General features: G+C 40.1%; 1 pseudogene; it reads right to left on the reverse strand.

Annotated features, from left to right (window-relative positions):
* Positions 1-759: 759 nt before the first annotated feature.
* Positions 760-22,542, reverse strand: part of LOC132222210 (phosphatidylinositol 3-kinase regulatory subunit beta-like) — a 111,581-nt pseudogene continuing 89,798 nt past the window's right edge.

Here is a 22,542-nt window from a genome sequence, read left to right on the forward strand (position 1 = left end):
TTCTTTTTTTTAAATACAACTTCATTTTCAAAATGTAAGAAAATCATCTATTAAAGTGTGTACACTTTTTTTGGGACACCCTGTGTCACTATGCTATAACTCATTATATTAAAATGAACAAACACTAGCTTAAAAAATATAAATTGCTGATACCTTTGAAGCCACCGGTCTTCTCCCATGCTACACCGTCTCTATCTCTTGACAATATATAAATTTTGTGTCTCTAAGTATTTTTTCTTTATTTTATAATATAACTCAAGTACAGAAAAATAAAGCATATGCATAGTTTAACATACAATTATAAAGGGAATTCCTAACTTTATTTATTGAGCAGAGAAATAAAAAGTGAACATCACTAGCATCTTTCTCATTATGCTTCTCCATGAACACAATCCCACTTCTCTATTCTCCCAGATATAGTGATAATCATTTCCTGCTACTCTTTTCAAATCTTATTCCGTCTGCCTATGCAGCCATTAAAAAAAAATCTTTTTCTCTGTCTAGACTTGCTTTTGCATGCCATATGACTGGAATCATACTACATGTATTATTTTGAATCTGGCTTCTTTCATGGGGTCGATGGTATTTAAGATGCTTAGTTTTTGACAATTTGGTGGTATCTCATTTTGGTTTTAATTTGCATTTCTTCATCATTAATGAGATTAAACATTTTTTTATATACTTATTTGTCACAGCTGAGGTTCCTGGAAGTGGCCGGGCAAAGTTCCTTCCTGCCTTCTTCCTGCCCTGACCACAGGTCTATGGCTTAAAAATCAGGGCACCAGGCTGGGGCCCAGCACCCCAGGGGCCTTTGTAAACATGGCAGGTACAGGCAGGGCAATCTTGGGGAACTGTAGGAACTGGTGGGGGCAGCCAGAGCCAGGGGAGGGCAGTGCCCACCACCACAGAGCAGGCACAGCAGCTCCGCTTGGCTGCTCTCACAGATGAAGAAGGTACCATTTGGCTTGCCGTTCAGCATTTCCTCAGCCTGCGTGCGGTTGATCTTGCCCACATACCAGGTTCCATCCTCATGGTGGGGGAGGTCATCTGCATCCTCCATCAGTGCATACTGGTCTTCAGTCTCATTTTTGATTCCCAACCACTTGTTGACTTTGTTCTGCCGGGCGCCTTTCTGGCTGAGCCATACCGGGTACTGGTCTGGGATCTTGCGCAGCTGCATGAGGTCTGGCTTCAGGCTGCTCATGCGCTGATCGATCTCCTGGTTGTCCAAGGCCTGTGTCGGTAGCTCCTGTTCCAGCTTCCTGCGGCTCTCGTGGGTCCCAGCGATGCGAGACGAACCGTTCTGAGTTCAGCGGGATCCTCTGCATCTCCTTTTCATTGCCCTCATGCCAAGCGCTCCAGGTACTCCTGGCTGCACTTCTCTTGAGCCTGGCCCTGCTCTTCAAAGATCTTGATGGTTTCATTGAAGGCTTCCATTGCGTGCACTTCATCTGCAGCTCCTGGGAGGTGCGTGTGTGCTTCTCGTGGAGCTGGTCGTACTAGCGCAGTGATGGCGAACCTTTTGAGCTCGACGTGTCAGCATTTTGAAAAACGCTAACTTAACTCTGGTGCCGTGTCACATATAGAAATTTTTTGATATTTGCAACCATAGTAAAACAAAGACATATTTTTTATATTTATTTTATATATTTAAATGCCATTTAACAAAGAAAAATCAAACAAAAAAATGAGTTTGCGTGTCACCTCTGACACGTATGTCACAGGTTCATCATCACTGTACTAGCGGCTCTTGTCCCAGCTTCAAACCAAGGTAACAAACAAAACCTTTAATTCTGATCTTCCTCCCCGCAAGGGAACAGCAAACCTCAATCGAAATAATTTCCCACCAGAAGTCACCTCCAAATACTGCGAGACTGAGGACTATAGGGCTGACTGCACATGCGCAATAACAGGCCCAGGTTCTAGCGGTCAGCACCAGGCTGCTCCACAATCCCACAATCCCACAATCCTCTGGCCGCACACTTCCGGTTCTTAGCTCCTCCTTAAGTGGTGTTTCCTTCAGTCGCTTGCAATGTCCAGGGCCTGTAGTTGGAGAGGATTTTTCTGTTTGGCGTTGATAGCTGTTCACTGTTTGGAATCTGAAGTTTCGGGAGCACAGCCGCTGCCATGAACATGTGGGTCCCAAGCGGACTCATGAGACAACCGCCCGTTCAGTCCCGGCTGGCACCGTCCTGGTTCGCAATGAGCAAGGTACTGTGCTGAGCCGTTTCCCATCGGATCTTCCTCTTCCTTCCCCAGCACACTCCACACCTATTCCGGGCAACCACCCCAACCCTGCAGACCCTTAAGACCTCCCCCCCTCCTGTTTCTTCGACTTTCCCCCGATTAAACTCGCACCCTATCGCGTTGCCTAGGGGCGCCCCTAACCGCTCCCTGGGGGACGGGGCCAGCCTGGGCCAGGGGCCTGGTGTTCTGGTCGCTGGCTTTTTATATAGATAGATTTGTGTTGAGAACTGGATATTTTAACCCTTTGCGGTGGTATTAAATTTGGACATGGGTGTCGTACTGGTTGGAATTAATTTCCATTGAAAGAGCAGAGATACATAACACAAGATTATGAAGGATAAACAAGATTTATTAATTCTTTTTTGGAACCAAGTCACTACTAGTAGAATCACTACAAACGTTATCACTTTCTACATCAGAATCAGTATTCAAGGTGCCAAAATAAAACCCTTCATCGTTACTTTCAGGTTCGCAGTACACTTCTTTCGGTAACTTTCTTTTTGCCATTTTGGAGTATTATTTTGAAATATCTTAACAAGCAAGAATGCCTAATTACAGTTAAATGTAATTTGTAAAGCTTTATTTGAAATTCTGCGAAGTATCTCCGAAGCTTGTCGATTTCTCCACTCTCAAAAGGCGACTGACTCGCCACGGTGTTTTGCATGGCGAGTGTGGAATGACCGCGTTTGTTTATATTGAGTTTCGATATCTCCGATTTGTCGGGGCAATGTTTTGGTTCGTGACAAGGTCGCTTAGACGCTTAAGAGCTTTCAGAGAAATTATGAACTGATACATGAATGAATAGAGTTAAGATTCGTACGGTTCCTTGCTGTGGTGGCTGAGAGCAGACATACGACCGGAACGGTAAGAAAACTTTGGTGGCTGAGAGTAGACAAACGACCGCAAAGGGTTAAATAATACAGTGTGCTAAATATGCATAGTTCTCCTCCCATTCATTGGTATATCATTGCTATTTTAGTTGTTTGGCCATTCTCTAATGTTCAATGACTTGGTGGTGCTATTTGCATTAATTATGTATCTGCATAGTATGCAGCCTTTACTGTCTTTAATCAGGTGTTCTCCCTTGTTTTATGTTTTCATTTACCTATAAGGGGTTGGCTGTAGTTAACTTATTGTTCAAAGGTGTGCTTAAGCTCTTTTAGATTGTTAGCCTTTTACTCCTCACTGTTGAGTGCCTGTGTGGCTTACAAACTGCTACCCCAGTTCAGGGAATTTACATTATGTTGCCACATCTTCAACCAGGAACTCATAGTTGTAGGTTTCCTCTGTAATCACTTTGAAGCGACACAACTTTCCACATTTACCCAATCTTTCAGGCGGCCAGAAATGAGTGTCATTTTGCTTTTATGCCTGGCTTTCTAGGAGTCTCTCCAGCATCCAAATGACTTATTGTTTGTCACTGTTCGGTCTGAGCTTGTGTTTAAGCTGTGTGTGCCAACGAAACATCTACTCTTGATGGGTTTCTGTGAGTCTTGGGAAATATTTAAATTTGCCCCATATCCTGCTCTGATTGTTCCTGAGTGGGTGTACCCTTCCTGAATCCGGGAGTTGACTAAGAATCAAAAATGGTTTTTTCTAGAAAGTCTCTCTCTAAGATTCTCTATATCCGCGATTTTCAACTAGTGTGCCCACAAGACTTTTTAAAACATGAAATACTTGACTATCTAGTTAGAGGCACTCACCTCTTTTTCCTTAGATTGTTAAATAAAAAAAAAAATGACAACAAGCCTACACAACAATAGCTGTCAAGTGTGAATGAATCAAAATTATACCCTTTTTTTGTTGTTGTTACAGAATTTCAGTAATTGATTTGTGTGTGCCACGAGATAAAAGAGGTTGAAAAAGTTCTGGATGCTTTGCCATTTTCCTTGTATCATAGCACTACCAGATTTCTCTTAAATGCTCTCTAGCAAGATCCCCATCGCTGTCCAATGCTGTGAGGCATCAAGTTCTCTATAGTCTCTTTCTATAGAGGGAAACTTTCAGCGAATTTCCCTCAGGCAGAACCGTAGAGTTCTTCATCTTTGTGGGTGCCTTCCCTACGGGAAGAACTCCCACAACACTGCACCAGTGGTGGGGTGTGGACTTGCTTTCCTTTTAAAATACCACTGCTAATTGACAAGGCACCTGGTCACCTAGTTAGCCTGAGGGAGATACACAATGAGATTAACATTTTCCTGCCTGCTAACACAACATCCATTCTGAAGCCCATGATCAAGGAATAACTTAAACTTTCAAGTCCTACTATTTAAGAAATGCATTTCATAAAGCTACGGTTGCCACACACAGTGAGTCCTCTGATGGACTTGAGCAAAGTAAATTTAAAGCTTTCTGTAAAGGATTCACTCTTCTAGGTGCCATTAAAAACATTTCTGAGTTCTGGGAAGAAATCAAAATATCAACATTAATAGGAGTTTAGATGAAGTTGGTTCCAACCCTCATGGATGACTTTGAGGGGATCAAGACATTAGTGGAAGAAATAACTACAGATGTGGTGGAAAAAGCAAAACAACAACAACAACAAAAAACTAGAATTAAAAGTGGAACCTGAAGATGTGACTAAATTGGTGCAATCTCATAATAAAGTTTTAGTAAATGAAGACTTGCCTCTTATGGATGAACACAGAAAGTAGTTTCTTTTGAAAAAATATCTTTTTTTTTAATTGATTTCAGAGGGGAAGGGAGGAGATAGAAACATAAATGATGAGAGCATCATTGATAGGCTGCCTCGTGCACGCCCCCTATTGGGGATCAAGCCTGCAACCTAGGCATGTGCCCTGGCCAGGAGTTGAACTATGACCTCCTGGTTCATAGGTCAACTGCTCAACCACTGAGCCATACTGGCTGGGCAAGTAAATAGTTTCTTGAGATGGAATCCACTACTGGTGAAAATGCCATGAGGACTGTTGAATGACAACAAAAGATTTAGACTATTACACGGTTTTAGTTGATAAAGCAGCAGCAGGATTTGAAAGAATTTATTCCAATTTTGACAGAAGTTCTATTGTGGGCAAAATGTTATCAAAAAAGCATCACATGCCACAGAGAAATCGTTCATGAAAAGAAGAGTCAATCAATACAGCAAACTGTTCTCTTATTTTAAGAAATTGCTGCAGTCTTCCCTCCCCTGACCTTCCGCAATCACCACCTTGATCAGTTAGCAGTCATCACCTCCAGGCCTTCCACCAGCAAAAAGATTACAACTCGCTGAGGGCTCGGATGATGGTTAGCCTTTTTCTCTTTTTGTAGCAACACAGTGTTTTTAAATTAAGATCTGCACATTTGTTAGACATTGTACTTTTTGCACACCTAATAGACTACGTAAACACAACTTTTATATGACCTGAAAAACCAAGTAAGTCTTGTGACTCACTTTTTTGCAATATTCCCTTTATTGTGGTGGTCTGGAACCAGACCCATAACATCACTGAGGAATGCCTATATTCCAAAGATGGTCCTGTAAGGATGAGATTATATGTATATTTAGAGTTGTTGACTCCAGCCGTGCCAATATTGTTAGCTTAAGGTTTCAGAATCATGGAAGAGTGTCCCCCCCAAATGGCCCTTAATTACATGAAACTTCCATCAACAGCTCCTACAATTACTAGGCAAAAAGGCAATGGTGCAATAAACTGTTGGCTAAACTTCAGGCAGCACTTAAGATGTCAACTCTGGCATTGAGTGTTGCCATAGTTACCTTGACTGCTCTAATCATCCCACATGGCAAGTGAGATTAAAATATCCAAAGAATAGAAGGATCTAGAGGGGAAATATCAGTCTTTTTTCCCCATTTCTTTTTATGAGAAATTCCCTAAAATATTTTTAAATAAAAAAACCAGGCCCATTTTTTCTTGTTATAAAAGCTGAGTGGTTATGCCATTTTATGAGTTCATAATGGGAGGACGCTAAATTGTATTTTTTTTGTGTGTTTGTGTGTGTGTGTGTGTGTGTGGGGGGGTGATAAGCTTTTGAAAAAAGTTCTAAAACCTATTATGCATATATATGCCAATGCCAGAGTAAACCCTTATTCCATAAACATGTAGGTCTATGGAAAAAATGGTTGTGATTGTTATTCACTTAAAAAAATAGGTTTGTGCTCTAGCAGGTTTGGCTCAGTGGATAGCAGGGGTGGGCAAACTTTATGACTCGAGGGCCACAATGGGTTCTTAAACTGGACCGGAGGGCCGGAACAAAAGCATGGATGGAGTGTTTGTGTGAAATAATATAAATTCAAAGTAAACATCATTACATAAAAAGGGTACGGTCTTTTTTTTTTCAATAGTTCTATTCATTTCAAACGGGCCGCCCGCGGGCCGTAGTTTGCCCACGGCTGGGATAGAGTGTTGGCCTGCGGACTAAAGGGTCCCAGGTTAGATTCCTGGACAGGGCACAAGCCTGGGTTGCAGGCTCGATCCCCAGTAGGGGGCGCACAGGAGGCAGCCGATCAATGATTCTCATCACTGATGTTTCTGTCTCTCTCTCCCTCTCCCTTCCTTGCTGAAATCAATAAAAATACATTGAAAAAAAATAGGTTTGTGAGAAAACACAATGCAATAGCAGAAAAACAAGGCAACAACCGCGGAAGCAGTGACAGAGAAGCCCCAAACTCTTAATACAGTTTTCAAGTTCTATTGATGGCCTACTCACCAAACGCATGTGTGCAAGCGTGGGTGTGCACACACACATTCGCATATGTGCACGCTCGCACGGGCACGCTTCCCTAATCTCTGATACTTTCCATCTGTCGGGGAGAAGGAACCTTTCCAATCATTTAAAAAACCATTCTGTTTGCGCAAAGCCTTGAGCTTGTACCCAGCGAAAGCTTGGCAGGAAGCATACGTTCCTTCCCCAAGTTCCTGAACACGACAGCTGTGCTGCTCTCACACGACTTGGGAAAATGTCCCCCGTCTTCACCAGCGGACCCGAGGCAGCAGAGGGGCTAAGGCAGCTCCTGTCGCAGAGCAGCCACACATGTGTCAATCTCTCTCTTCTCCTGGCTCCCTACCCCGTACCTTTTACTTTTATTTGTTAATCAGCCAGGATTTCTCCAGTCAGCGTCACTTCTGTCTGGGACTGTGCCTATTCTTACCATAGATGCATCCGTGTCTTATCTTTTTGGCTACATAGCAACTCACACTAAGTTAAGGGAAATGAGTGTCCACTTTTCCTCCCATATAATCTACATTCAAAGTAAGAGCTTAAAAAATTATTGCTTTCATTCTGGAGTGACCTCACAAATTCTGTGCAGTGTGGACACAACATGTACCCTATGACCAATAATAGAAATAATTGCAGTTGCATTTTATTTTATTTTTTAAATATATATACATATATTTTTTTATTTCAGAGAGGAAGGGAGAGGGGGAGAGAGATGGAAATATCAATGATGAGAGAGAATCACTGATCGGCTGCCTCCTGCATGCCCCACACTAGGGATCCAGCCCACAACCCAGGCATGTGCACTGACAGGGAATGGAACTGTGACCTCCTGGTTCATAAATTGACATTCAACCACTAGGCTGAAGTTGAATTTTAGCGATTGCTTACTAAATGTCAGGCACTGTATTAGTCTCTCTACATCCTCCATCTTCACAGAAATCATTGTATATATTATCTTTACCATTTAACTAAATTACTAAATTAAGTTATTAAATGGGTATTATCTTTACAGATGGGAAAACTGAGGCGTACTGAGGTGAAGTGACTAGCCGTGGTCACACATTTAATAAATGTTGGCTTTGCAATGACAGGCTATGTTCAGGTCTGACGTGAGGACTTGTATCAACTCTGTATGGAAATGATTTCCTAACCAATTAGTGCTATCCTTGGAGTTGTAGCTTGGCCGTCCAATAGAACAAGCCGATAGTGACAATATTTGATCTTCCTTCAAACTAAAAAACTTATCCGCTCTTCTCCCGTTAGCTGGAATGAGATTTGCCACCAGATGCCTGGGTTTAAAAAAATGCTGCTATTTCTGATGACTACCTCTGTATTTTTTGCAAAACATTCAATACTCCTTGAATGTTTGTTTCTTTGTATATAAAATTGTGACTAAACTATCTGACTGACAGGATCTCTCTAAAGCTTAAATGAGATAATGCTATTTTCCTTTTTAATACACACAGCACACATATACACATATATGTGTATATATATATATAGACACACACACACACACACACACATATATACATGCACACATTCAATATGCATTTGCATATTCATAAATACATAGTTGAGAAGAGGCTGACTCTACTGGAAGCTCCATATTCTTTTCACAGGTAGCAGATACAGCTGAGAGAATTTGGAAACCTCCCTGCACTTGCCAATAATTTCAACTGATGATAAGTAGTCCTGCAGGTGAGGAAACCTTGGTGGCTTGGCGAAAGTATCGTTCATTACTGTATTTCACATACATTGCGATAGTGCTCATTATCACAATCATTATCATCCTTATTCTCTTTGTCATCAAATAATTACCTGTCAGTGTCAGAAGTTTCTTGAGAGACTTCTGAATGTAAAGAAATAGAAAAGAAAGTCCTGCAAACAGCAGAGATTAATTTGGGAATATCATGTGCTCCTTTGATATTTAAGCCCTATCCCTCTATTTTTTAAAAATATATTTTATTGATTTTTTTTTTTTTTTTTTTTTTTTTACAGAGAGGAAGGGAGAGGGATAGAGAGTTAGAAACATCGATCAGCTGCCTCCTGCACACTCCCTACTGGGTTTGTGCCCGCAACCAAGGTACATGCCCTTGACTGGAATTGAACCTGGGACCCTTCAGTCCGCAGGCCGACGCTCTATCCACTGAGCCAAACCGGTTAGGGCCCTATCCCTCTACTTAAAGCACTTGGCTGTTACATGGCTTCTCAGCCCACAGAGCCTGTGTATCCCTCTATCGCTCTGACTATAAACATTTGGCTTGGGCTGTTAAGGGCCCATCGTACTTTCGTCAGGTGATGGCCTTAGATCATCATTTAGTATTATTACAGGATTCTTAATTATAAGACAGAGGTCTGGCATCAACATTGCTCTGTTTACTATTTATTTGCAAATATTATCCAAGACTCTTGTATTTCTTCTTTTTTGTTGTTGTTAATCCTCACCTGAGGAGAATATATATATAAATTCTCACCTGAGGCTATTTATTTCCCTTGGTTTTTTTTTTTTTTAAGAGAGAATAGAGGGAAGGAAGGAGAGAAAGAGAAACATCAGTGCAGGTTGCCTCCTGCATATGCCCTGACTGGGCCTGAGGATGGAACCTGCAACTCAGGTACATGCCTTTGACAGGGAATTGAACCCAAGACCCTTCAGTGCCCAGGCCAAAGCTCTAACCACAGAGCAGGGTGAGACTCTTATATTTCTTTAGCAAATAAACAAAACCAGTCCCATGATAACTTACCATTTTTGATGAGAATAATTTCCCACCCTATTCTCCTTTTTGAATATTTGTAATCTGCGTAACTTAAATAAGTGTATGATCTATGGATAATGGTCATCAAGTGGAGGGCCCACACCACACATTAATGAAATGATTTCCGGAAAGCCTTGGCTACATCAGGATCTGTGGTGTAATGTCCCAAGAGGCTAAGAGACAGCAGGCGGATGACAGATTGAGAAATCTGAGGATAAACATCTCCGAGTTAAAAAATGAAACTTCTCGTTTTTGTTGATTAGGCTCTTCTTGCATCATCATGTGACAAGGCTATTATGATATTGAAAGGAGATAAAAACTAACAGGAAATTGTGAAATATTGTAGTGGAAACAGTTGCTCTCATATTGCATGTCATGTTCAGAACACTTAGAATAGTTTTTGGAATGAAGTTGAAGAAGTCTATTGACCTAACTTCCACAATATTCAGGGAGATAATCTACTACTACCGTTACTACTACTACTACTACTACTAATCAGACTGATCTCTTTCTCATTTAAGTTAACCCAAGTCCCCTGAGAGGAAAGGGGGCTGCGGAACAGGTGAGAGCTTACACAGAGGCTTCTGCTGGTGCAGAAGGGCTGTGGTCTGCATGCTGAGGTTCGCCTTCAGCTCAGGAGCCAGACCCATCCCTTGATCCCTTGATTCGGCCCCACCGCCCGGCTTTTGTCTTGGCCAGTCCGGTCTAGTGATGTGGAGATGCTTTTCCCAGGGAGTCACGTGATGATCACAAATAGTAAAGTAAATACCTGGTAAAGGGAGCAAACTTAGCCCTCCTCCTCTTTCGAGTTTAAGCTCTTCTTCCTTGGCCTTTGACATCCACCAAATGAGATGGAGGTTGGAGCTTTTCAACATTATATATTTACTGAGGAGGGTGGGGGATGGGTGAAAAAAGGTGAAGAGGAATATGAGGTTCAAACTTCAGTTTTAAAATAAGTAAGTCATGGGGATGCAGTGTACAGGGAATATAGTCAATATATTGTAATAACTTTGTACAGTGACAGACGGTTACTAGACTTGCTGTGATGATCACATTGTAAGGTATATAAATGTAGAATCACTATATTGTACACCTGAAATTAATATAACATTGTATGTCAACTGTATTTTAATTTAAAAATTTATTGAGCATTTCTTATGGATCAGACACTCTACTAGGCAATACAGAGCACTCAGGTGATAGTGGGAGGTAATGGTCTACCATCCTACATAATAAAAGGCTAATATGCAAATTGTCCCCTCGACCAGGAGTTTGACAGGGAGTTCGACCAGGAGGCAGGGCCAGTCGGCCAACCACCCACAGCTCCTCCTCCTGGCCAGCCCAGCCGGACCCCATCTGTGCATGAATTAGTGCATCGGGCCTGTAGTATTTAATATGTACAGGTTGTTGATTTTGAGGCAAAATGATGAGGAATAAAGATAGATCTTTTCCCTCTGTGGTTAATGTAGGAAGTTGCTGTGTAAGATGGAAATGTTTGAGTATATTACACCACTAGGGAATTATTTTACTTGGAGTGTGAGATGAATTGGCATGAAGCTACATACTTTTACTTATTAGACTGTGGTTATTTATGATCAAGATAAGCTTGTGTTTTAATGAGATGAATCTTTAAAAATAATAATGCAATATAAAGTAGAGTGTTAGCTTAGCCAATTTCTTTAGAATATTTAAAATGTCACAGTTTAAAATTTCTTCAATCTGGGTTTTGTAGGAGCTAGGGTATGCCTGCATATACTCAGTCATTTTAAAGTTTTCTGTCTTATACATATGCTGTCAGTCAGCTAATCAAACTCGTGGATAAAAGAAATTCATGGGGGTGGGGGATGAGGGTGCCATTAAGTAAATGTTTATAGAGGTGTTAACTAACTATAACTTAAATCTTGAATATAATTTTAGCTCTGTAGTTTCCCTTTGCTTGGAATGTTAAAGTGACTTGGCCCCTCCTTTTCAGCAGACTGCTTTGTTAGTATGGAATCTCAGGGTATCTTCCTATTCTCATTCAATTTGGGGGAGAGGGAGAAGGGGATAAAATTTCCAACATTTTCTATAACTCAGAAGTTCATCAGTATAATTTACTAGAGACCCAGTGCACGGAATTCATGCATGGGTAGGGTCCCTTGCGGCCTCTGACCACCGGCAGGGACTTCCTTCATTCCGCACTGCCCCCTGGTGGTCAGCGCACATCATAGCGAGCGATCAAACTCCCAGTAGATCAAACTTCCGAGGGGACACTTTGCATATTAGGCTTTTATATATATAGATAACCAACATTGATTTTAACCCTTGAACATTCAGCACTCAGCCAAATGTTATTTTAATATTGCCTCTAATTTTTAAGGATTTTGTGGACATAAACTTGGTAGGGAAGCTTCATGTCTTGGATCTAATGGGAGCATAGGGTCCCTAGGTAGAAATTCTCTGGACTGAAAGACAGGTAGGAGAAACAGTGTGTCCTGAGATGTAGACTTCTTTGTGTCACATGACAACACTCTGTTGTATTTTGGAACATTATTATGGTGAATTCCATCTGCAGGGCTATGTCTCTCTCCCTGTGATTTTCATCCATTTTCCCCGTCAGTCTGCCCTTTGGATCTCAGAGACCATATCTACTCTCTCCCACTGTTGCAAATGTTTGAGACAATGTAAACCTTTTGTTTAGGACACTAACATCCACGTTATTGAGAAAAAGTATGATAAGCAACTAATTAAAAAATCTAGTGTATACGTCATTTTCAATAAATAGTAGCAATTATTAGCCCATAGGTTGCCTTTAAGATATAAGAGGGAATGATGCTCTGAAATGGAAAACGATCTCTGTTTCTATCTTTTATTTGCTGTGTTCTGAGGTTTTCACTTCTGGGGATTAGCTGTCTCCACCCAGTGTTAGCCAATTCCTAGAGATTGTAAACCACTAGCCCTGTGAGCAAGCCTTTCCGATGCAAACCAACCATTCCAGAGCTTGTGCCCATCCACCTCCTCTACTGGCTCTCACTTTCCAGGTCACTATCCACGTGCTTGAGTCACCTGGAGTCAGGTACCAGACAGCCTGTGTGCCCCAGGGCCCACTGAAATTATTCAAACTTGCCCATCCCCACTCTTCAAAGCTAATAATGCAATATAAAGTAAAAATGGCAGCTTAACAAGTTTTCTTGGAAATTACCCTGCCTTGCCTGTTCCCGGTGTGTAGAAACCACAAGAAAGACTCCTGCCAGCTGTCTCCCATCCCCCTGCCTCCTGACCGACCCCAATGCTGCTGCATGTGGCCCCCAAAGGCATGCTGGGCCCCCTTCTCTTGGGATCTGTAAGTGTAACCAACCATTTTTTCAACGGCAGCTGTCTCCTGATCTGTTGGCCTCACCATAGCTAAATATAACCGATGTTCTAACATAGGTTCCATCATCTGGGTAACTGTAGTCAGGTCTTAATTGTCTCCTAATTACAGGCACTAAGGAAAGGAGTTGTTGAGCAATCCAGTTGCAAAGGCCAAACCCGCTCAGTAGGGGTTCTCAATTGGCGTTACTGGTGTAGGATCGGCTCATCCTGAAACAGCTGGTTAGTAATTGTCTCCTCTTCCAACCGTGGGCTGCTAGCTTTCTACATTATAGTGCCCATTTCTGGAAAGGCCCAAGGCTTCACATATTTCCAAGAGAGAGTTTCTTCATGGTGCGATTGAAGGGTCACCTTTGCAACGAAGAGAATGGCCAAGATGGGTATTTCAGGAAATGTCTCCCTCGGCTCACATGGTCTTCACTGAAGTTACACCTTAGGCAAGAAGCAAATGGTCTTTATATACACCTGTCAAAAATCCTCGATGTCTGTGAGAAAGGAAGGTACCTGGCATTCAATTCAAGCACTTGTTCATTTACTAATTTATTCAATGAATATTTATTAGGCCCTTGTTGAGTAGTAGAAACCCTTACAAGGTTTAAAGATTCTAGCCATTCACATATAAAAAAGATTCCTAATCTCATAGATAATCAAGAGAAGCCAAAATAAAACCACAGTCAGCTACCATTTTACACCAACCAGACTAACAAATCTGTACACGTCTGGCAATATTAACTGTTGATGGGAATTTTCAGAGGTCCCCAGGTACCTACTAAATTAGCCACAAATTTTTTAACTGCCATCCAAAGGCCTTCATAATTATTTCAACTAAACAGTCCTCTGGTAACTTGCCAAGAGCGTATCTCTCAGTGAAGATGATAACTGCGTGTTCTTCAAGAATATCCTGCATTTCAAGGAAGTGTGCATGTTTTAATCCCATGCCAATCATAATCCAACTCACTGTTCAAAACCTAGTCATTGTCATATTGTCAATCAAGTCCTTTTCTGAGCTTCCAAACATACTATTATTAGAACTAAAATAATGATGGCAACTGACAGACTCTGAGTATTTACTAGGCAGTAGGTCCTGTCAGCTTTCTCTTAATAGTCACTAAAATACCTATGAGGTGACCCTGTTATTCCTCTTTAATGAGAAAAAATATTAAAGTATAGAAATATTTAGTAACATGGCAAAGTTTATAACCTGGCACGTGGTAGTGGCCGATTATAAACAAAGATACTCAGACTCTAAGATCTTTTTTAAAAAATATATTTTTATTGATTTCAGAGAGGAAGGGACAGGGAGAGAGAGATAGAAACATCAATGATGAGAGGGAATCATTGATCGGCTGCCTCCTGCACGCCCCACTTGGGGGATCAAGCCCAAAACACGGGCATGTGCCCTGGACTGGAATCGAACCCAGGACCCTTCAGTCTGCAGGCCAACCCTCTATACTAAGAGTACACTGAGCCAAACCAGCTAGGACTCTAAGACCTTTTTTGTTAACAGCACATTGCAGCTCCATTTTACAGATAATGAATCGGAGACTCAGAAAAGGATATTCTTATCCAAATTCTCTAATTCCAAACTTCATGCTCAGATTCTCCCTTCCTTATATATAAGGTGGGGCAAAAGTAGGCTTGCATTTGTTCACATGGAAAATAATACAATAGTTAATAAATAATAATGCAATAATGAACTCTGTGTTTTGCATTCTCACAACTGTAAACCTACTTGCCCCACTCTCTACATGTATGTTATAAGATGCTTATTTAATAGAATTATTTGCATAGTGATCATACCTTACTAGACAGTGGTAAGCTCTTGCTCTCTGGAACATATTTAACTCAAAGGCTGACCCATGCTCTTCCCCATAGTATATGCTCAATAAATATTTGACAGATAGAATGGGACAAGTTATTTACCAGTTCTGAGCCTCTATTGTCTTACCTGACAAATGAAAAAAAAAATAAAAATTGTCTTTTCTATTTCAAGAGGATATTGAAGGAAGCAGTGAAATGATGTGCACGAGCATGTTATAAATACATTGTACCTTACAAATGTAAAACACTATTGCAGAAATAACTGCAAAGCAACTTAATTGACATGCCCTTGCAAATAATCTTTGTGAAATACACCTGGCAAGATAAATTTCAAAGCTTCCAATAAGGGCTTTTACATTGCAGACTTTGTAAGCCTGGAGAAGTTGGTGGCATTAAAAATGTTGCTTGGGGGTTAAATATGAAAGTAACCCTTGAGATCTGATGATGAACTGAACTCAATTATGTGCAGCTGTGGGAAATCTGCCTCCTATGACTACATGAAATTACCCAGAAACTAATTGTGAGTACTACTTTATTTTAAATTCTTGCAAAAGAAATTCTTCTGAAGGATGAGAGGAACCTTTCTTGAGAATTGATGAGCATTGGTGGAAACAAAACAATCAGAGTAAAAAAAGAGAAACAGAAGTAAGAATACAATAAAAATGCTACTAGCTAATTTCCATGAGCATGGTTTTCTCCTGAATGGACTCTCAGGCACTTGTGGGCTGAAGGCCCATCCATCTGCTGATCTCTCATTGGTTCTTGCAAAAGTCACCTCCTCAGAGTCAAATCAATTACTCAACACTTTGGTATTGGGTAAGTCAGTGGTAGGCAAACTGCGGCTCGCGAGCCACATGTGGCTCTTTGGCCCCTTGAGTGTGGCCACGAAGTTTCAATCGCACTGTACGTGCGCGCCCACATGTGGTATTTTGTGGAAGAGCCACGCTCAAGGGGCCGCAGTTTGCCAACCACTGGGGTAGGTAATTCAGTGTTTGAAGGACATCCTAAAAGGCAAAGAGAAGGCTTCACATTTCTGCACAGCACAACAGGTAGGATAGTTGAGGCATGGCATCTGTATACATGGAAAGAGCAGCAAGTTATATAATTAAAACTTATCCATATTGGAAAAGGCCGATATGATTTACTACAATAAAAATTTAAATCTTCAGAATTGAGATAACCATCATAAACAGAAGACATGCTGAAAAAAATGTAAGTAGCACAAGTGACAGGCAAAGGAAATTTGCCAAAATTTAAAATGCTTTATCCATGAAGTTGAAAATGATGAACAAGCCAAAAGATAGACAAAGATCATAGACACAGAATTCACATGCAAATAGTAAATACGTCTATGAAAAGGGAACCACTTTTATCTAAGTATGTTCCTCTCTGGTATCCCAATGCAAATATTTTTTTTCTCTCTCTCTTGCTCTTACTCTCTTTCTCCTGTTCCAAATATATATTAATTCATCACCAATAAACACACTATCTGTATAGTCTTACCCTTCCACTTGTGCTGATCAAGGGAGTCTGAGCAATTCCTCCCCATACTTTCAATCTAAGCTCCCATCAGGGACTTCTTCCCATATAGCATACATTTTAAATCCACGAGATCATTTTCTGTCGGGGAAAATTATTTAGTTAGAAGAGATTGGACTGGTCATTTTCAAACAGGAAAAGACACTGAAAATGCTAAATGGGGATAGTTTTGAGCCAGTAATGTAAGTCACGCTGCTGTCAGGATAATTAAGCACACCGCTAAACACACATCAGGACCTTGATTTCAGCCCAGGTGTCAGTTTCAGGTGCAACGCGTCATAATCACTTGCACTGAGAATATTTTCTCAACATCATTTAACCAAAAAATTAGGTTAGGGTCAGCTCTTTGGTGGAAATAAAAAGGACCATTTATATAAACTTATTTCTATACTAATACACACACAGGAAACAGGAAGATCTTCTAATATCAGGAAGGACATCTGCAAAGCTGACAAGTCAGGACAGAGTTTTGCATTTTCATATTTTCTTCAAGTAATCTTCTTTCTTCATGCTGCGGATGCTCTGTTTCATTTTCCCAGGGCTCGCTGGAAATGGCAGCGGTTAATACTAACTAGACTCCCTTCCACAGCTGCCTCGCTCCCAGGGAAGCCAAGGAAGAATGCTGGTTCCTGCTAGACAATCGGGGGGAACGGCCACTGTGAAATTAGTGTCAGAGTGGGCCCTGGCACCTTTCACATTCAGGAACAAGGCAACCGCAGACGGTCATTTTCCCAGTCATGAGCTCTCAGTTTGAGCTGATCAGTCCCATACAGAAAAGAGAGCGTCACAGAGTTAAGCCTAAAATTCAGCTCTTAGCGCAATTTTCTTTTACTAAATTTAATAACGGGGGTATTGTGACAGAGAGCAAATTTACATTCACTTTGTCTGTTAAGTGGAAAGGTGCGGTCTCCTCCGTGGCCAAAGCAATGAACCCACAGCCCAATCAAGGGCTTTGGAGTTCCCTGCGATCCGGCCTTTTGCTGTCTTAGAGACTTGCGGATCTTTCCTCCCCTCCTTCAGTTCCAGTTTGAAGAGAAAGGGCTTTTAAAAATCACTTGAACCTTCAGATTGACTTTCTGGACATCAAAGAGTTTTAACAATTGGGATTTTTTATTATCATTAAAATTAGAAAATCCCTTTTCCTTGAAATAGCAAGGCTCATTAGGGTAGGGTAATTAACTTTAGGACGAAAATAAGTTTATTGTTTTCCTTCATTTTCAATAGGTAGAACAAAAGTATTTTAATAGAGACAGAATAAAAAATAGAGAGAAATAGCATGAAGGAATGCGCCATTTTAGCTAAGGTATAGAATAATACCAATTCTTTTGGAATCACCCTGCTTCCTCTTCCCAGCCTCTTCCCTCTCAGAGGAAAACCTAGAGGTAACCATTTTCCTGAAATTTGTACTTATTATTGATATGTTTTAAATACGTATGAATGTATTATATATACATGTATGTAAATATATAACATACATGTATAACATATTCATATTGCATATGCAGTATATGTAAATACATACATATTACGTTTGATAAGATATGTAAATGTATTCATAGAATTATATAAATAGTATTATATACTGTATATTATATATTTATATAATATACAATATATGAAATATATTGTGTGTGTGGTATGTGCTGTTAAGTCGGCTCTGACTCCTGGCTCACTATTGTGTTCTCCCTGTTGTCACCATGTGCCGGAAGTAAGACAGCTTCAATTTTGTCGGTTTTTGCCCCCAGAAATGTTACTGGCTTCATTTGCTCTAGGACTCAAAGAAAGTCTAGGCAGCCCAGGGTACCTTTGGAGCTCTTCTCCGACACCATATTTCAAATGAATCAATATTTTTCCTATCAGCCTTTTTCACTCTCCAGCATTCACACTCATGCACAGTCATTGGGCCTGTGAAGGTCTGGATGATCTTAGCCTCGGTCTCTAATGACCCACCTTTGCTCTTGGTTTTCTGTCCTAATTCTTCTGCTGCTGCCCTTGGAGTCTGAGTCTTCTTCCCTTGATTTCTTGGCTGCAGCCTCTCTTGATCACTGAACCAAAATAAGCAAAATCATTATCAATGTCATTGTTTCGGTGTCTTTGTTTAAAGTAAAGTGCATTTCTTCTGTAGTCATCAGCTATGCCTATTGACATATGTCTTTAATTAACAAAATGGAGGGAGATGTTTTATGACACCTCAGTGATTTTTTTTTTTATTCAACTTTACCTGGCTGCAATTTATCTGTGGATTCACAGAACTACAGTTCATTCACTTTCCTTACTCTGTAATATTTCATTGGATACATATCCACCGCTTATTATATATTCTCTTGTTGATGAACATCTGGGTTGTTCACAGAGGCTTGCTACTTCAATGATAGCCATCTCCTTTGCATGGTATATAGGGCCTCTCACCAGCCACCCCTCATTTGCCCCTTCAGGGATATTTCCCTAGGCTTCCCAACCCCTTTGGCTTCCCTGTGCCAAAGGCTGTTTCACTGCCTTGTTTCTGAACACGCAATTCCCTTTGCCCCAAGAAACCCCTGTGCAGCGGGCCTGCCTGAGGATTCCTGAGTAGTCAGATCAAAGGTTATTGAATGGGATCATCCTGTCCAGGTTACCTCTTTTGGGTCCTGAGCTGAGCATTGTTAGAGCATTCATCACAACAATGATGGCCATACATAGGAGGTAAGCTTCTTAAAGATAGAAACTCTTAGTATGTAGTTTATCTCTGCATTACTAGAGTCAATGCTTAACAAGAAGAAGCTGAATATCCAACATTTCTGACTCTAGTTCCATCACACTGCTTAACTTCATGTTTATAAGAAATATGTTAATAGCATACCCCATCATTGACACGCAGCGCACATATCTCATTATGCCCTTTACCTGGTGCTTTCCAATTTGTAGTCCACGGAACACTTACTCCACTCCCTTGTTACTTCAAAAAAATGTTTCCAGAATTAATGGGGATTATAGCACTCCTTTCAATAACACATTAATTCCCACAATCAGTGCAGACATGGATAAATACACCCCCTAGATGATATTCAAAGCCTGTCAGGAACATCCAAGTCATACTTCAAAAAATCTTATTTTCAATGGACTGGAAATTTAACACAGTGCTCTATAGAAATCTCTCACATTGCAGTGGCTTTTGTTAACTGACACATTATTAACAGGAAATGTTGGTAATTTCTCTTTGTTGGAAGTTCAGATTTTATAAACTCAATATTCAGTGTAAAATAGCAATGACCTATTTTTACAATGCCTATTAATAATCTGGTTAGTTTCCAGGTTGACATGTTATGCCTAATACAACTCTTGAACATTTTTTTCCTGAAAAAAAAAAAAACTCATGGAAATTGACAAAATTATCCTTAACAATAACAAAATTGTAAACAAATTTAAGAACAGATTGTCAGTGCTGAGATACTTCTTTTATTAGCTGCCTTATTGATGAGAATTGCCCTAAGCATGTGCCTTTGCACTACAAGCATTTTGAAACATTCTGGTCTAGCACAGCTCAAATAATACAGAGGAGATGGAGGAATAAGTCAACTTATCCATCTTTATGCTCCTAAGTCCAGGAGGCAGGAATTGCACCACTGAGCAAACAAGTGGCCGAATGCCATAGACACAAGCTATGAGCAGGACAGGCAAACAGCAGTGTCTATGTTCTCATCAGTGTATCACTTTCTGCATATTTTCAGAGGTCAGAACTCCTCTCCATGTACAACATACCGAAGAATGGGGCTATGAGTAAGGGTAGGAAGTATTATTTGCATAGTGCATCTAAGTCAAGTGTGAAAAGCAAGGGCAGAGAGAGAAATCACCCTAAAGCAGTGCTATTTCTGGAGAGAGTGTCTTATATCTTGCTTGACACAGAGAGCACAATAAGCATCTGATTCTCTTACTTAGAAGACGTGGTCACAGTAACAGAAACAGTGGTAGACACAGCAGATAAAGTGTGCTAAGGAGCATAATTTATGGAGGACGTGTACATGTCTTTCTCATCTACATCTGGTAGTAGTTTGACACTAGCATCTATTCTAAGAGGTCGTAGAAAGGTGCTAAGAACACTAACTGACCCTCCCCCGCAATATTCGGAAAAACTCAAGCCTGGATAGCTTCCTCACCTAGCTAGAATGAACAAATAAAACAAAAGCAGGCTGGGACTTTGGAAAACATACGACAGCATAAAGGGATTGGATACCTGGTATGGAAAACCCAAAAGAAAAACGTGTCTCATAAAAGTTGTTTCTAAACAGACTAATGTCAATGAAACAAATGTAAGATCCCTACCTGAAGTCTGAAGAAGATCAGAATTTGACCTTCATGGAACGTGAACAAGAAGTATAGTAAGAGGATATGTTAAGATGAAATCAGAGATTTAAATTAGCTGTCTGAGGAAAGAAAAGACAGCAAAGGAAATAAAAAACACACATAGGAAGTCAGATCAAATATGCAAAAGAAAAACTGGTGATTCCCTACTAAAATGCAGAGTGAAAGGACCAAGAGAGGAAGACAATAGCAGGAGATTACACTATAGTGACAAGAGAGAGGAGATGCAATTTAGAGATATGATAATGATGGGGGGGTGGGGAGGGCAACAGAAAAATTGGAAGAGAGGCAATAATCAAAGAAGAGAGAGAAAGGATTCCCAAACCGAACAAAAGGGCCCAAGCTACAACTAGAAAGGATTGCTCTCTCACCTAGATTTTCCCTAGCTTTTAAAAAAAATCTTAATAATGAAACATTTGGAAGTTTACATGGACTATCATTAACAACACCAAAAACAATAAAACAAGCTAACATCAGACACCTCTTAATACTGAGATACTAGAAGAGGCACATCAGTCTCTAAAGATTTTTAAGATTAAGTGGTTGTTATCAAGGGAATTGTATACCCAGCCAAACTCTCTTCTGCATGCAAAGGCAATAGGCCAATATGTCCACATTTTCTAAGGACATTTCTTAAATATTTATTCCCTCTGCGTGAGAACAATTTATTTAATATAAAACTCTAAGTATGAATACTGAATCTATTACAAGATTGAATATAAATTTAAGGTCTATTCGTGAATACAAATTACATAGTAAAGTGTGTTAAATTTAGTCAATAACTCAGAATTTAATTTACAGGCCATGTAAATTTGAATGAGCAAAAAGCAGGGATGGACTGTCACAAGATATAATATCATTCATTTATTTGTCATAAATGTGGGAAAAGCTATTATTTAAGGAGTTTTATTTCTGATCATTGAGAAATGTCATTAAGTGTTATTTCGTAAGTTTTAATATATCCCAGAAGTCATGAAGGAAATAAACAATAAAATTGATTTTTGTAATGTTTAAACCAGTACCCAAAGGTCTTATGTTTAGGAAAAAAAATAATCAAAACGTAAATGAGAGATGAACAGCAATGAGGCAAAAACCTATACCATCTATGAAAGACAAGAGCTAATTTCTTTAATGTGTAAAAAACTTATATATTCCAGAATAAAACTATTAACCAACAGGATGGAAAAATGAGAAAATTCTATAGACAGGAGTTTTTTAAGGAAAGGAAAAAATGTTGAGAGAATCTATAAATTTTGAGGCAATTTTGTAAGACAAAGAATATTTACTATGTATTAATTAGAACTGTGTTGTTGATGCAGGGATGAACAAATAGAGTTGTCACAGTAGAGAGAGCCTAAATATGCTTATTTATGCAAGAAAATCTGATAAGTGAAGAGGTAACATTATTAATCAGTGGGGAGAGAGCATGTAAGTAATGCTGAGCCAATTATTTATCTGAAAAAACAACGAACAATTAAATCCCTACTTCAGATCTACAAAAATAAATTAATTAACTAATTAATTTCAGGTAGTTTAAGACCATATAGATCAGACGGAAACCTTAAAACATTTAGAAGAAAAGTTACCATAACAACTTTCAGCCTTTGAAGTAGTGGAAGATTTCTTAAACAATATGCAAAGAGAACACATCTTGCCTAGCTGGTTTGTCTCAGTGGATAGGGGTCAGCCTGCAGACTGAAGGGTCCCAAGTTCGATTCTGGTCAGGGGCACGTACCTTGGTTGTGGGCACATCCCCAGTGGGAGGTGTGCAGGAGGCAGCTGATCGGTGTTTCTAACTCTCTATTCCTCT

This window comes from Myotis daubentonii, chromosome 19, assembly GCF_963259705.1.
Source record: "Myotis daubentonii chromosome 19, mMyoDau2.1, whole genome shotgun sequence".
Taxonomy (NCBI): Eukaryota; Metazoa; Chordata; class Mammalia; order Chiroptera; family Vespertilionidae; genus Myotis; species Myotis daubentonii.